Here is a 15695-nt window from a genome sequence, read left to right as displayed (position 1 = left end):
AAAGCAGTGATCCAGAAGGCCAGGAACAATCACACTTGATAGATGATCAAAAGTAGTAAATGATCAAATATTGTTAGACAGCAATGTTTAATTGCTTTGTCAATGTCAAAAATAAAGGAGGCACTTTGAAATAACAATGAGGAAAAACGAACATGTACCACATATTGTTCTCCTGAGATTCCACAATTTGAGAGTGGACTTGGGATTCTCAGATGTACCCAGGTCTATTAGTGAATTATATATTCTGCCTGAGTGCCTCTCTGCCCCCTCTGTTCCTCTAAAGTCCCATTGTGTAATACTAATACTAACACAAGTCAGAAGTGAAAGTGCAGGGAAAATAATGCAGGAATTATTCCAGTGCAGTTCCTTTAAATCAGTACATTCAAGCTTCAATAAACACACTGCAAATTGTTTGGGACTGACTCACAACTAGGATTTGTCAATCTTTATGGAAAGATTATCAGAATACAGCATGTGGGTTCATTCATTTTTGAATGTTCTGCACTGTATCTCCAAAATGTGTGCGTGGATTTGGGATTTCTATTTGAATCCTTACTTCTCTCTTGTAGTGTGGATGGAAAAGCCCACATCTGCTATTTTCCTGCAGGTTGAACACTTCTCTGCTTGGTATATTTGGACAATATCTCTCCTTATCACAAGGAACTTGAAATTAATGATTTGCAAATAAGATAGCTATGAGATAACACTTGGAATGCACTTGCACAGAAATGAAAGCTAGATCCTGGACTTCAGAAGCAGGCAATGGGCATTTGCCCTGTATTATTAGTGTGCAAGACTAAGAACCATGTGATTTGTTAGAAGGATTCACTGGCTAAGTGTAAAATTAAGAAAGCATCACACAACAGATTATCTGTACAGCCAGTTAATTTTGAAGTGATATTCAGGTTTTAGATTTGTATATTGAGAAGATTTAGATAACAGATCAATTTCCTGATTTTAGCTACATTTTCCTTGTGCTGTCCAGATTGCAATTGTCAGCATTTCCCTGTTGTGGATCAGATAAGGATTTATTCATTTTGCTCTGCTCCAAAGCCCATTAAAGTGAAAAGAAGTCTTTTTCTTTGACTTCAATGGCCTTTGGAGAAGAAAGCTTGGGCACATTAGTTGCTTATTAAATGCACTGTGTAACATTTGTCTTAAGTTCAGCTGATTGATTTCTTTGTCTCTTGGTGCTATTGTTTATTATTTCCTATTACCCACATTTTGATATCCTGGCCCAAATAATCTTCCTGAGTTTCTCCAGGATTTGAGGCAGTTTGTTTTTGTTACAGTCAGAAATGTCTATGTGTTCCATGTCTTTCTTTCCTACACTGATATATTAGTCGTTGTCATCATTGTCTTCTTTTTAGTCCATGCATTTGTGCATTTCAACAGAAAGTTTAATCAAGTGTGAGGACATCTGTTATATGAATGCTGCAGGGGTTGCCCAGAAGAAAGCTCTAAACATATTACTGCTTGAAACCTAGGACCTGTTGGGATTCCAACAAAGAAAGAGTCCAACCATGTTCTGATTAGGCACAATGCCATACTAGCAGTTATTCATGAATCTTGGCAGCCAAGTATGAGAAATCAAAGTTTTCTCATCATACTTTCCCTGTTACAGCTGGTTATCTTGAATATCGATTCTCCAAACAACATGAACGTACCATATGTAAAACAAAGTCACTTTTATGTTCAGGTTCATACACTACCCACAGTTAAGATTCCACAGTTTATCAGATTCACAATTCAAAGATGTGCAAATATAGTAACTTAATAATGTGTTCATTTACAAACAAAAAGGGAAAACTATAACATGCTTTACAATGCTGTGTTGAGGCCATACCATTTCTGCAATGGATTTTCATACTGATTCAGTCAGTTTAGACATGTCCAAAGGGCATATTTGCATACAACTAACTATAGGGCATCCGTAAAGACAAGGTGCTGAGGTCACCAATCCTAGGTGGGAATATCCAAACAGCTGTTTAAAGAAATACATCATTGCTTAACTAGCACTGAACTAGATTAAAAATCATAGAATCATAGAATATTAGAGTTGGAAGGGATCTCAGGAGGTCATCTAGTCCAACCCCCCAGCTCAAAGCAGGACTAACCTCAGCTAAATAATCCCAGCCAGGGCTTTGTCAAGCCACAGCTTTAAAACCTCTAAAGATGGAGATTCCACCACCTCCCTAGGTAACCCATTCCAGGGCTTCACCACCCTCCTAGTGAAATTTTTTTCCTAATATCCAACCTAGACCTCCTCCACTGCAACTTGAGACCCTTACTCCTTGTTCGGTCATCTACTGCCATTGAGAACAGCCTAGCTCCATCCTCCCTGGAGCCCACTTTCAGGTAGTTAAAGGCTGCTATCAAATCCCCCCTCATTCTTCTCTTTTGCAGACTAAACAAGCCGTTTCCTCAGTTTCTCCTCATAAGTCTTGTGCTCCAGCCCCCTAATCACTTTTGTTGCCCTCTGAAGGACTCTCTCCAACTTGTCCACATCCTTTTTGTAGTGGGGGGCCCAACACTGGGTACAATACTCCAAATGTGGCTTCACCAATGCCAAATAGAGGGGAATAATCACTTCCTTCGATCTGCTGGCAATGCTCCTACTAATGCAGCCCAATATGCTATTAGTCTTCTTGGCAACCAGGGCACACTGCTGACTCATATCCAGCTTCTCGTCCACTGTAACCCCCAGGTCCTTTTCTGCAGAACTTCTGCCTACCCCATCGGTCCCCAGTCTCTGGCTGTGTATGGAATTCTTCTGTCCTAAGTGGAGGACTCTGCACTTGTCCTTGTTGAACCTCTTCAGATTTCTTTTGGCCCAATCCTCCAATTTGTCTAGGTCACTTTGTATCCTATCCCTACCTTCCAGGGTATCTACCACTCCCCCTAGCTTAGTGTCATCTGCAAACTTGCTGATGGTGCAAACTACCCCATCCTCCAGATTATTAATGAAGATGTTGAACAAAACAGGTCACAGGACCAACCCCTTGGGCACTCCACTTGTTACCTGCTTCCAGCTAGACATAGAGTCATTGATCACTACCTATAGAGCCCGATGATCTAGCCAGCTCTCTATCCATTTTATAGTCCATTCACCCATACTTCTTTAACTTGCTGATAAGAATACTGTGGGATACTGTATCAAAAGCTTTGCTAAAGACAAGGTATATCACGTCCACCACTTTCCCCACATCCACAGAGACAGTCACCTCTTCACAGAAGGCAATCAGGCTGGTCAGGCATGACTTGCCCTTGGTGAATCCATGTTGACTGTTCCTGATCACCTTCCTCTCTTCCAAAATGGATTAAATCAAATAGAATTAAGGAAAGTAAAGACACTCTAATGAAACATCCACCACTATTTTCCTGCCTTCAGGAGGCTCCTGATGCTAAAACTATCTTTACCACTGTGACCAGTTTTGAACTGAATATGATTCTCGTATGTAACACTATTCCTCAACTAGTTATTAGCATAACCACTTATGTCTACACTTCAGTAAAACACCTGCAGCTGGCTCAGTCAGGGGGGCTATAAAATTGCAGTGCAGACATGTAGGCTCAGGCTGGAGTCTGGGCTTTGAAGACCTCACAGGGAGGAATGTGCAAGAGTTCAGACTCCAGAATGAGCTTGAACATATTTAATACAATTTTATAGCCCTGCAGCCCAAGCCCTGAAAGTGCGAGTCAGCTGACTGGGGCTAGCTGCCTCTGTGCTGCAGATCTTTTTCACAGCGTAGATATACCGTAACATGACAATAACAGGACTAAGAGCTGATTAGACTTCAGGTGTCTGAGGTTCAAACAAGTCTGGAGGGGCTGAGTTGGGAATACATTTTTCAGGCAAATCTGGAAGGACTTAGTTGGGAATAAATTTCTGAAAAGAAGATCATGAAGCTGCAGTTCTAGCTGCACAATGAGCTACCTCAGCAGAGCCCAGACATAGGAGTTGGACTGCAGTAGAAAAAATATTGTATTATCATTTCTATTTTGAGCAACCAAAATGTTCCAGGTTGCTTCCCAGGTAGCAAAAATAACAATGCAGGCCACAGAAAAAAAGAAGCATTTAGGAAAAGCAGGGAGACGTCCTTATAAGGTAAAGGGAGGGATAAAGAAGAGTGAAAACACAATCTCAAAAGAAGACAGAAAAATCATTCTCTACATAGTCTTAGCATGTATCTACAGAATGACATACAATCAATCTTCACAACATTCTTGTGAGGTATGTGCCTTATTGACCAGGTTGGGATACTCTTGGGTAGTACTTTACTCCATAAGTAAACATATTGACTTCCATGGGACAACACATGGTGTAAAATACTATACAACATGAGCAAGGATATCACGATCTGAAGCTTAATTAGTATTATTTCCCAAGTTACAGGAAAACTGAGAAAAGTTAAAGGCCACAGGTATAATCAGACCGCACCAAAATCACCTGCAGGTTTCTTATTGTCTTCGGAGGCTTTGCATTAAGGCCCAGATTCTGATAATCTTACACTGAACAATGGACCTTGGTGTGTCTCTTAAAAAAGAATACTAGCCCAGAGGCATTTTTCTCCCCTACATCCCCATCTTCTTCGTAATCACTAATAAGGATAACTAGAATATCACTAGAAAGATGTAATTTAGTATTTTAAGGTAGCACTTTTATTTTTCAGGATACATCTTCAACTATTACAAGATTTAATATATTTTCTGTACCAGTTTCACCAGCCTCTTGTTCATTCACAGCAAAACATATATCTACAATGACAGCTGGTTAGTGATCTATTCTTTCAGCTCATTCAGATTTTCAGCTGAATAGGTGATTGGAGCAGAAGCTTTTTGTCATTAGATGATGCCAGGGAACAGAAATCTGTATGCCTCTAGCAAAAAGATTTTGTTAGATCTAGTTGAATGTCAAGAGAAGATGATTCCAAGAGTTTATCTAATCTTGCCAGCAAAATGAAATTATGCAAATCAAGAAAAAATATAGTATGCTGTTTCTTGATCAGGAGCTAGGCATCTGTCTATGTGGCCAGTTCATTCAAGATACAGTAACAGGCTGCACATGTGCTTAAACAAAGTGTGAAAAAGCTCCACTAGCTTACTGTTTTTAAAATGGAATGAAATACATATTTTTGTATGCAAATAGATAATGTATATTGATGCAATAAAACATCATAAAATCTGTTCAACTGCTTAAAATTATAGCTATTTAGTATTGGATATGTTTGGGTCCCCTCCCCCATGGAATAAATATTAATATTAATATTAAAACATATAGTAAACAAATCCAGGATTCTTTTAAAGAGGAGAGACAAAGGGACTGTCAGTGCAAAATAGCATATCAATAACTTTATTCCCATTAATATTTCCAAGGTTGAGCCTACTGTTTACTCCAAATGGCATTACGGGCTGTTCTTACTTTTATTTCATTTCAAATGTAATGACGCCTGGAAAGGATAGCTTGTTGGGAACTGAGGATTTCTCTGTACAGTGGTAGAAGAAGGTGGCATTACACTGGGAATTTCTAAGAAGCCCATGGGAATTAGGTGCACAAATTGCATTTGATTTAATTTTGTTGGAATATCTCCCTTAGTCCTTTTGGTAATTCCACCCTAAACATGTTTGGCTTGTAAGTGTGAGAGTTTTCTTTGTCTGACATTAAGAAAAGGAGCCAAGTTCAGAGATACTTTGCCATTTCAAGTATGCTACTTTGCTACTTTATCTCTAACTAGTGGAATACTGGTCATCCAAGTTTTAATACTGGTTTGCTCTGTTTTTTGCTTGGCAGGTTTCTATATTCTGTAGCGTATTTTGCAGCCACTATCAGTTGGGAAATCAGTTTACCAACTTTAATACTGTTCTCCGTCTCAGCAGGTAATCTAAGCAGAGAGACAGCAAACGCTCAGCAGATAGTTTAATGCAACTGCACTACTTTTATGTCTAGAGAGTAAATATGGTGTTGTGGCTATCTCACAGGACTAGGAGTCAGGGTCTGGATGCAATTTCATTGTGATTTCTATATGTCTCTTTTATAAACCATCTGTAGAATAGAAATAATGATTCTTCGCTACCTCAGATGTGTCATGAAGATTAATTAGCGTTTGCAAAGCATTCTGAGATCCTCCAGTGGAACATACTACCACATGCCAAATTATTATTATTAATACTTGTATTATATATCAAATAAACGTGCCTTACTATGGATTTAAGCAGAATGTAGCCTATAATTTGAGACTAATGAGCACCTAGCAGACACAGCTAGATAATTTCTCTTTAGATTGAATAAATCATGTTAGTTCAAAATCAAAACCAGCCTCAAAAGAAAGTCTTTAAAATTAAGATTTATTGGAGCAAATAGTGAGTAAAGTGAAACCACCCACTGAGGAGACAAGTTATTTTGTCAGGAGATGTGATGCAGAGTGTTACTTGTTCTATCATCTTGGGATCTAGTGACTAGAGGCTATTATAATAAGCAACACAAAATTAACTGGAAGTGATGGTTCAAAAGGTGCATCTCCAGCTTGTATCATCTCCCGCTGACAGTACCATGCATCACCACTGCGAAACAAAGCTAAAAAGAAATATTAATGATACACAATAAAAAAAAAATTGTTGAAACAAATCAGGAAGAAAATGTCTATGTGAATATACCTAATTTAGTTACATTATAAATAGTTATAAATAGTGATACTTCTGGGATAAAAACATTTAGAAAATGATAGTCTTACATTTCATAATCAAGAGCATTAATTAGCTGATCACAAATTAGTTATCAAAAGTTAAATAAAACATTTGCTAATGCATTTTTTATTACTGAAGATGGCTAAGAAGAAAGCATGACTAAAATCTTTAGGAAAACCTTTACAAAAAAACTATTTATTCAGTATGTTATTGTAGATTTTCCAAGTGGCATGCATAATATCCTGTCTGATGTGTGAGATTACAAACAGCAAACTGAACTCAATCTGGTACAATACATTTTCCCTCACTAATATAGATATTTCCATTACCATCTTCACACAAAAAAGTTGCTACTAATGCCACTATAACCTTTTTCTCAGGAGTTCTGGACAGTAACACTGGCTTGATTGAAGTGTGACAATAATATTCTTGGTCATCCACAAGTGATGCTTCCTATCTAGACAGAACTGCTTGAAGCTCCTGCTAGAAACATAAATCCTGGGGTTCTTCTGTAAGAAAGTAAAATTTAAAAAAGCCTGGCTTACCAGTTTGGTGATTCCCACCTTTGCAGGTGAAGAACTATAATCTATTTGTGATTAGTATTAGAATCAGAAGGTGCAGTCTCACTGAATAATAGATTTGTTTAAAATATCTAATTTTTTTTTTAAATAAAAAGTCTCTTGAGTTTCATAAAATCAAGAAAAGTACTATAATTGTGACAAAGAATTATATTTTACATGTGTGACATGATATATATACCTGTGCCCCTAATTTCAAAGCTGTATTACTTATTTCACAAAGAGAAGGGGTTGGGAGGCGAATCTGCTCTATGAAAAAATATAATCTATAAGCAAAAAAGCAGGGCAAACTTTATTGAGATGAGGAATACCCCCATTAAAACATAATAACACAGCTATCACTGAGAGCTCTATTTGACTTTTATGGGAGAATCAGTTTGGAGTAGGGGGGAGTCTGAGGAAAAAAGATTATAAAGCCAAGAAAAAGAAGTGAGGGCTCAGACTTTGACTAACTCACTCTCACACATGGACATGCAAGCCTTGTCTTGACTAGGATTCTAAATGTATTAGCTAAGGTGTTGGGGTCCCTAGGTTCTCCCCTCGGGTTTACCCTGATCTGCTAACATGTCTGAGAACTACAAACAGCCTTCTAGGATTTTATTATGTGGCAGTTACTAAATGTTCACTAGCAGGTGGTAAATAAATCCTTTTTTCCCTAGTCACATTGCTTTGTCCACATTAGTATATTGAATATGTAAGCTAATACATTCAAAATTCTAATCTAGACAATGCCACAGATTTGGGCTAACTTCTGGAAAGATGGGCTGCTGCGTTGCTGACTGGAAGGCCAAACATTAGAGTTTGCCCTCTAGAAAAGATCTAGGCTGATAATTTCTATTATTTCATAATTTAAGATGTAATAGACTTTTTAGACAACATTTAAATCTGAATACATTAAGGCTATCACTATTTGTTTGTTTTAAATTATGTTTTCTCTACTTGATTGAGCGGGAAGTTCATATAGTTCTATCTTTGAAGGGCTATATACACACAGGTGGCCTTTAAAAGGAGGCCAATAAAGAAAAGAGTTCTGAAGTCCCTTGTTTCAATCTAAAATCACAGATGGAAAAGTCCCCTCTCAGTCAAGTGTGTTGCAGAAGGCTAGAGATGAGTAATACAAAAAAGGAACAGCTGAGTAACCTAACAGAGAGAGAGAGGTGGTGGTGGTGAGTAACCACAATCAACAATAGCAATAGATAAAGTACAGGTGGGGATATACATAGACACAAACATAAAATGGGGCAGAGAGAGAGAGAGAGATTTAGCAGGAGGAAAATACTACGTACCAATTGGTCAATGTAAGGAATGATCAGTCTTGCACAGAAGCCCTGTTGTTAGAGTAAAATGCTCCTGTAGTTTGTATCCAGAGTCCAGTGGCAATCCATCTTACTACCTCAAACTAAAATACCAGATATGAATAAACACATGGAGACCTAGAGAGCATGTGAGTGGTGGTAACTGCATCTTGGGTGATGTAATGAGAGAATCAAATTATTTTCATGAGGCAGACAGTATGCTGCCACTGCCTCTTGCGCAAACAAGTGAGCACACCTACCTAAGTCATCGTGAGAGGAAGAAGAATCCCTTCTTCTTTACCATCTTCCTCTGCAGCATGTTGTGGAGAGTAAAAAATGGGCACTGATTAAGCACATGCGCACACACGTGCACATGCACACACACAAACACCCTGTCCTTTGAATCACCCCCTGGCTCTACATGCTGTGTGAAGCATGAGCTGCCTGGGTGAGGATAGGAAGAAAAAGCCTATTTGCAATGACTTGGCTGTTTGCAGTGCAGTCCAACCCAGCAGGGGAAAAAATGTTTACTCTTTACATCTACTGAAGCAGAGAGAGGACCATTTACTGGCTGAATAACCATATAGTGGCTCCAATTTGGAACAGAGCTACATAGCTTATGACTAGAGCTGGGTGAATTTTTTTTTTGACAGAACAGTTTCCTGTCAAAAAGTGCTGTTTTGTCGATATTGAAATATTTAATGGGATTGCGTTGATTTTGATGAAATTTTCAATGGAAAAAATTCTAAATTTGAAATTGAAATGTATTTCATTTTCACTTTCTTGATTCATTTTAACTCTCATTTATTATATTATAATGTTTTGACATAATCAAAATGAAATATTTTGATATTATTGAAACAAAATGTCATGATAAGGTCATTCCAATGTTTCTTAATCAACTTTTTTTCCTTTGTACTTTCAATCCTGATTCAAGAAGAAAACAAAATTTAGAAATGTCCAAATTTCATGGAAAATTTTGCTTTCCAACCAGTTTCACTTACGTATGACAAAATATAGGCGTAGGCAAAATATATATTTGTACTTATTTTGCGTAATTGGCAGTATGACAAAACAGGCACTTAATTCTTGTTGGAATGGTCAACTGTTCCATTGTCACAGACAATTAAACTCAACCAATAATAATGCAAGAAGAGTAATGCAGATTATGCAACAATATTGTCATGCAACTTCTACATTTTCCTTGCAGTACATGATTCTCCAGAGCCAAGCATTAGCAATTAGACAGAATTTCATTTAACAGAATTTCAAAACCACTTGAACATGTATGTTCAAAATTTGCAGATGGACTAGAACCTTTATCCCATTGACACATTTTGTATGCTCAGAGAAGATTCACATTGCTGTTGTCTTTTGGCTTTAGAGAAGAAAAACTTACACCAGTGATGTTGCTTTTAGGCTGCTTATGTGCCAATAGTATGCTTGAATCTGAATCTTGGGCCTCTCTCTTTCCTTCTTGCATTGCTTTCAGATCCTTTCATCTTTATTTCCTTTTGCCCTTTCACCCTTTGAATTTATATATGTTTCCTCTGTGTGTGTCTCTCTCATCTTAAAGTGGAAATGTATATCTTACCATTTCCATTAACCTAATCTTTTCATGATTCCGTTATAAAAACTGCCCACGTGGTAACAAGAACACCACTGTTTTCTTTTTACTCTGACTTCTAGTGTTATATTCAGAGAAGGAAAATGGAAATAAATATTTAAAAGTGTTAATGATAGGCACGCTGTCATCTGTTTTACCTTTCATTGTGTGTTTTCACTGCAGGATTTGACCCTCACAAGTCTAACTTCGTCTCATAAAATAATGACATTAATATTAACAGGAAAAATTGCAAACATTTTGGAGGTATCATCACTGGAGCTATATGAAACCTTGGTTTCATGTCTCAGGGCTGCCTGTAAATATTTCCTTTGGTTTTGATCAGCATGATTCACACATATACCAAACATGTTGAGTTGACTCAATCCAACAACACAGACTAGTTGCAGTTGCTAAATTTCAGCTGGCTTTACAGTGAAATTATCGGGGAATCATAAAATTCTTAATTGTGCAAAATCCTAACTTGCTTGAAACTGGGACAAGATTTACTAAGAAAGGTTTACAAAACTTAAGGAAGGCTTTGATTAACGTTGTCAAAGTTTCAAGATTTAATCAAACTAACTAACATTTATGAACAGCTGGGATTCATCCACCAGATCAACTCCTTCCAAAACCCCTTTTCTCCACACACTGCAATAACTTTAGGTTTCTGCAGTATCTTCACTCCCTTGCAATCTTTTGAGTTCAGAAGATTCCCAGGTGGTGTGAATGGTCAGACAACTGAAGTCAGCCACCTGCCTTACCCCTCTCAACAATTGTCTTTGGAGTCAGGTTTAGGGTAGCCTGATAGCAAGTGTGAAAAATTGGGATGGGGTGAGGGGATAATAGGCACCTATATAAGAAAAATATATATATCAGGACTATCCCTATACAATTGGGACATCTGGTCACCCTGGGTGGGCTGGTAAGGGAAGTGGTATCTCAAGAAAGAAAAAGTCTGGGCTCACACAGGACAGGGGAGGCCAGTGTAGACAAGGCCATTGGAAATATGCAAGAACTTTGTGTAGACCTTGCCATACATATTGCAAAAATGTCTCAGATGTTCCTTTTTTCTCTAACTCCCTCACCCCTCAAGATTTGAGAATTTTCTGCTTTGGGCTTTTGACTTTTTTTTCCCCCTATTAGTCTAATCTAGGGGTCGACAACGTGTGGCAGGTGTGCCAAAGGTGGCATGTGCGATGATTTTGAGTGGCACTCGCTGCTCCCCCCGTTCAGCCCCACCCATTTCCCATGTGGGCCTAGCAATGCCCTGGCCAGAGCCACGCTGCTCCTGGCCCCAAGCAGTGCCGCATGGCAACCACTCCCCCTTCCTGGCCCTGCCTCTCTCCCACGTGACATCACGTAGGCCCAGTGCTGGGAGACGGACGGGGCTGGGAGGGGGAGTGGTGGCTGTGTGATGCTTCTTGCGACCGGGAGTGGCTCCTGGCTAGGGCGCTGGGCCCACGGCATGTGGGAAAGGGGTGGGGGGCTGGGAGGGCGGCCGTCATACGGCACTGTTTGGGGCTGGGAGCGGCTCCTGTCCAGGACGCTGGGCCCACGGCACGTGGGAGAGGGGCGGGAGGAAGGGGGAAGCTGTGGCATGCCACATCCAAAAGGTTGCCGACCACTGGTCTAAATCTTTACTAAATGTCAGTACTTCAAAAGGATAAAGAGGAATCTGTAGAAAGTACAGTGAAATTAGACAACTTTGCAAACCATTTATCAGATCACTTACAGGCCCCATGCCAAGCAATGAAACAATAACTACTAAGTAAAGAAAGTTATATTTATTCAGAGTATTTTAATAAATTAAAAGGAAAAAAGCAGTGTAAGCTCATTGGAACTTGCCAGCTCATGTTTTAATCATTGTCATATCAGCTCTGCGGTCACATCTGTGAATCAAGGATTGGCCTTATTTCGCACAAATGCACACATAAATAAACTTAGTCACAAAGGGTTGCTGATACAAATTATTTGTTAACATCAAACAGGAGACTCCATACATATCATACAATATCATATCAGCTCACACTATTTAAATTGCACTACTAAAATCACTTTATACACTAATATAGCTTAACTCCTTTTAATCAACTTTTTAGCACTTACTAACACAGGTGTTGTTGCTGACTCATAAGGTTATACATATATCAAGGCATAACACAGGATCACGCTGGTACATGGAATTTCTGTTACCATATTGATGTCTATTGTTTATTGCTTCTTACACAGAAAATTTAGGGGTGAAGGGAGTTTTGGCATCTTTATCTCCCTTATTATCTTTTTCATATTTTCTATTCCCTGTTTTCTTTTTTTGCAACTTCTCTGTTCTCCCTGTTTATTCCCCATTCATAGTGATCTACTTATCCTTCACAGCAGATTTGCAGAATTCAGGGATATAACTAAGAGATGAGCACATCAAGAGAGCTAAGGGGATATATTTACGTTCAGGCAAGTCTGAAGATGAACTTGTCTCCCTCTTCCTTCCTCCCTACACATTCCTTACATACAGTCTCTGTGCCTCCTGAGAAAGACAGAAAAAAAAGCCATAAAATTCACATGAAACTAAAAGTTTATCCTATATCCTGAATCCTACCTGACTGATTCTAGTTACACATCCTAAGACAATAGCTTCCTGCATTTTATGGCCCAGCATAAAGGCAGAAATCTCAACCATCTGTTTGCATCTGCTGAAGTAGATAGGGCTAAGTATTACAAATCCCATAAGTCTCTGGGCCTATGAGAGTATTCATGCCACAAAAGTTTGTGTTAAGCAGAAGTCATTGATAACAGAGGCTGAAGAAATATTTGAGATGGAAAATTTAGCCCTTTGAGACTACATGAATAATTTGACAGGCACCTAGTCTTTTGAAGGCATGAACAGACATTCTGTTCCTGTATCTTGCTTATTAAGATATGGTGAATGAACTAAAGTAGACAGTCTACATTACACAGGACAGATGGGAAATTAGCATGTCATAAAATCCATGCAAAACTGACTCTTGATACTGTCTGTCTCAAGAAAATAATTAGATAATGATTAGCTCTCCTGAGAATAGCAATGGACTAGGAAGTGACAGCAACTTACAGTTCTGGTATCTAGTGGTATTTTTTGCAAGGAGCCTTTTGGTAGGGATATTAAAAGAGATTTTGACCAGCAAAAGCAAAGTCTAATCCTACCAGCCTATTTTATTAACCCTTTGTTTTATTTCCTAAGCAATAACCAGTACCTATTTCTTTGGTGCACTTATTCTCCGGTGAAATCCAAGAAATGTTTATTGATTAAAATACATCCTCTTATTCTAATATTGTCTTCCTTAAACTGATTAGAAAGCAGCACAATGACATTTTTGTTATAAATCTCTTGTCACTGTTTTTATTACCACTGAAGACAATGGCAAATCCCTCAGTGACTTCAAGCATATGATGAGTACTAACCATGTGTGTTGAGGAAGCAACCAGTTGCACATTAAATGGACTAACTAAAAATTCCTAGGCAACCTCTTTACTCCCATACATACATTTGTGAAGTTAATTAAGGACACAACACAATGAAATGCTTTGATCATTGTAATTAGTTGCTCAACTCCAAAACCATATCCCACATCACTTTGGACTCCAGTTTTATCCAAGCATAACGCCAGTAAAATAGTTGGAATTATACTGGGTGCAACTGGAATAATTTAGCTGTGAGTCAGGCATGTACTTTGGACTATTCAAGCTTTAACAAAAGCAGAGTTGGGCAGTGGCAGAGAGGGGGCAGGAGGGGATGCTACAGCCATATATTAAACTGCACCATGATCATCAGTTTCCTGTGTATAGTGGCCTGATAAATAGCACTGCAAACAAACAGAAATAAATCTAACAATGAAAAGTTTGATGCTACTAGTGGATAACTTTATTCACAAAAGTTTCCAATATCTTAGATGAATTTCAAATTGTTAGCAATGTAAAACTTCTCAATAGATCTTTTCATTTAAAACTTTTCTGATTTTTTTTCTCTCTCAAAGCTCCTGTCAATTTTAGAGCACCAAAGATCATCATTTCACTGTTCAAACTGATTACACTTTTCATTTTCTCCCTAAAGCTAAATAACGTAACACAGAAAAGACAATACATCTGACACCTCTTTTGTATAAGTAAGACAATGTTAAAAGCTGTGATGAATTGAGCAATTCATTTAGTGATACTGATAGACCATGAGCTATTGAATAGGTTTTCTCTTAAAGAGAAATTTTCACAGTGAAATAAACTTAGGAAAAGTGTTAATATTAATAATATAAAAATATTTTACTTGAGACTATATCATTCCTAAAGAATATTTTTTTTTGTAAGGGACAGGAAATTTCTCCGACACATTTTCCCCTTGAAAGGATGGTTTGCTTATACTTGAAAGAAACAAAGAGTGCCAACCCAAAACACAGATCTCAGGGGATATACAGGAATGTGTGTAGATCTCAGACAATGAGTGACAGTCAAATTATTCTGCACTGGCACAAAATCTCTCCAGCTCTCTGTCAGCATGATTCTTACAATAGGGCTCCAAAGAGAGCTGTTTGGATGATTGAGGCAATAATAATAATTAATACCTAGTTCTTCTATAGCATTTAAGGTATCTGCTAGTATTGTTATCCATGAAAGCAGTAAAGAACACATAATGTACAATATATATTAATAAAATAATAGGAAAGATCAGATACTGAATATAGTCAATAGTTATCTGGGAAAGAGTTGCAAAATAAGTAGATAAGACACTGGTACTCATCAGTCCCAAAAAAAGGAGAGACAGGTACTAATTTAGAGATAAAATAAACCGCATAGGTAAGAAGCACATTAAACCTAACAACATTGGTCTCTTCGGGGACTGCCAGTCAAATGATTGCAGTGTATTTTATCAGGCTACAAAGGGTTATTGTGACCACAGAGAGTCTGAGAAGATGTGGTCATAAATCCATCATCATAAAATGCACTGTGTTCCTTACCCAGTAGAGAATAGGTAAGGGAGTGAGGTATGATATGTGGCAAATTGCCTGCTATGCTATGGTGGGTCCCACTCTTTGCTCTCTTGTGGTGGGTCAGGGCACCACCTGTTGCCCCTGTCTCTGGGTAGTCGGTGCCTCTGTAGTGAATAGTGAGTGGGGAGGGAGACGGGACCTGGGCCTGCCCACTACTCTGGTCCCCAGCCCATGGGCCCTATGAATAGGAGCTATGCACTGCTGACACTGCTTGCAGCTTCACTTCTTTCCCCTGGGCTATTTCCTCCTTTCTGTTCTCTTTTATCTTTCTCGTGGAATTCCTCAATAACCCAAGTTCCAGCATTATCTTCACCTCCGTCTCATTTCTTCCATTTTGACTTCTGGTGTTCGGTAAGGATTAATTGTCATCCTTGCTCCAGAGTTGGTGACAATATGGTGTTGGACTGCCAATATACGGCCAGGTTGTGTAGAGAATACATCTTGGTTCTGCTGGATCGTATCGATGACCTCTGTTTGTTGTTCTGGGGCTAACTCGGGGGATATACTCACCACCCCATGG

This window comes from Emydura macquarii, unplaced genomic scaffold, assembly GCF_026122565.2.
Source record: "Emydura macquarii macquarii isolate MOO-44397 ecotype Brisbane River unplaced genomic scaffold, CSIRO-AGI_Emac_v2 contig_2834, whole genome shotgun sequence".
NCBI classification, from domain to species: domain Eukaryota; kingdom Metazoa; phylum Chordata; order Testudines; family Chelidae; genus Emydura; species Emydura macquarii.
This window is presented reverse-complemented; position numbering follows the sequence as displayed.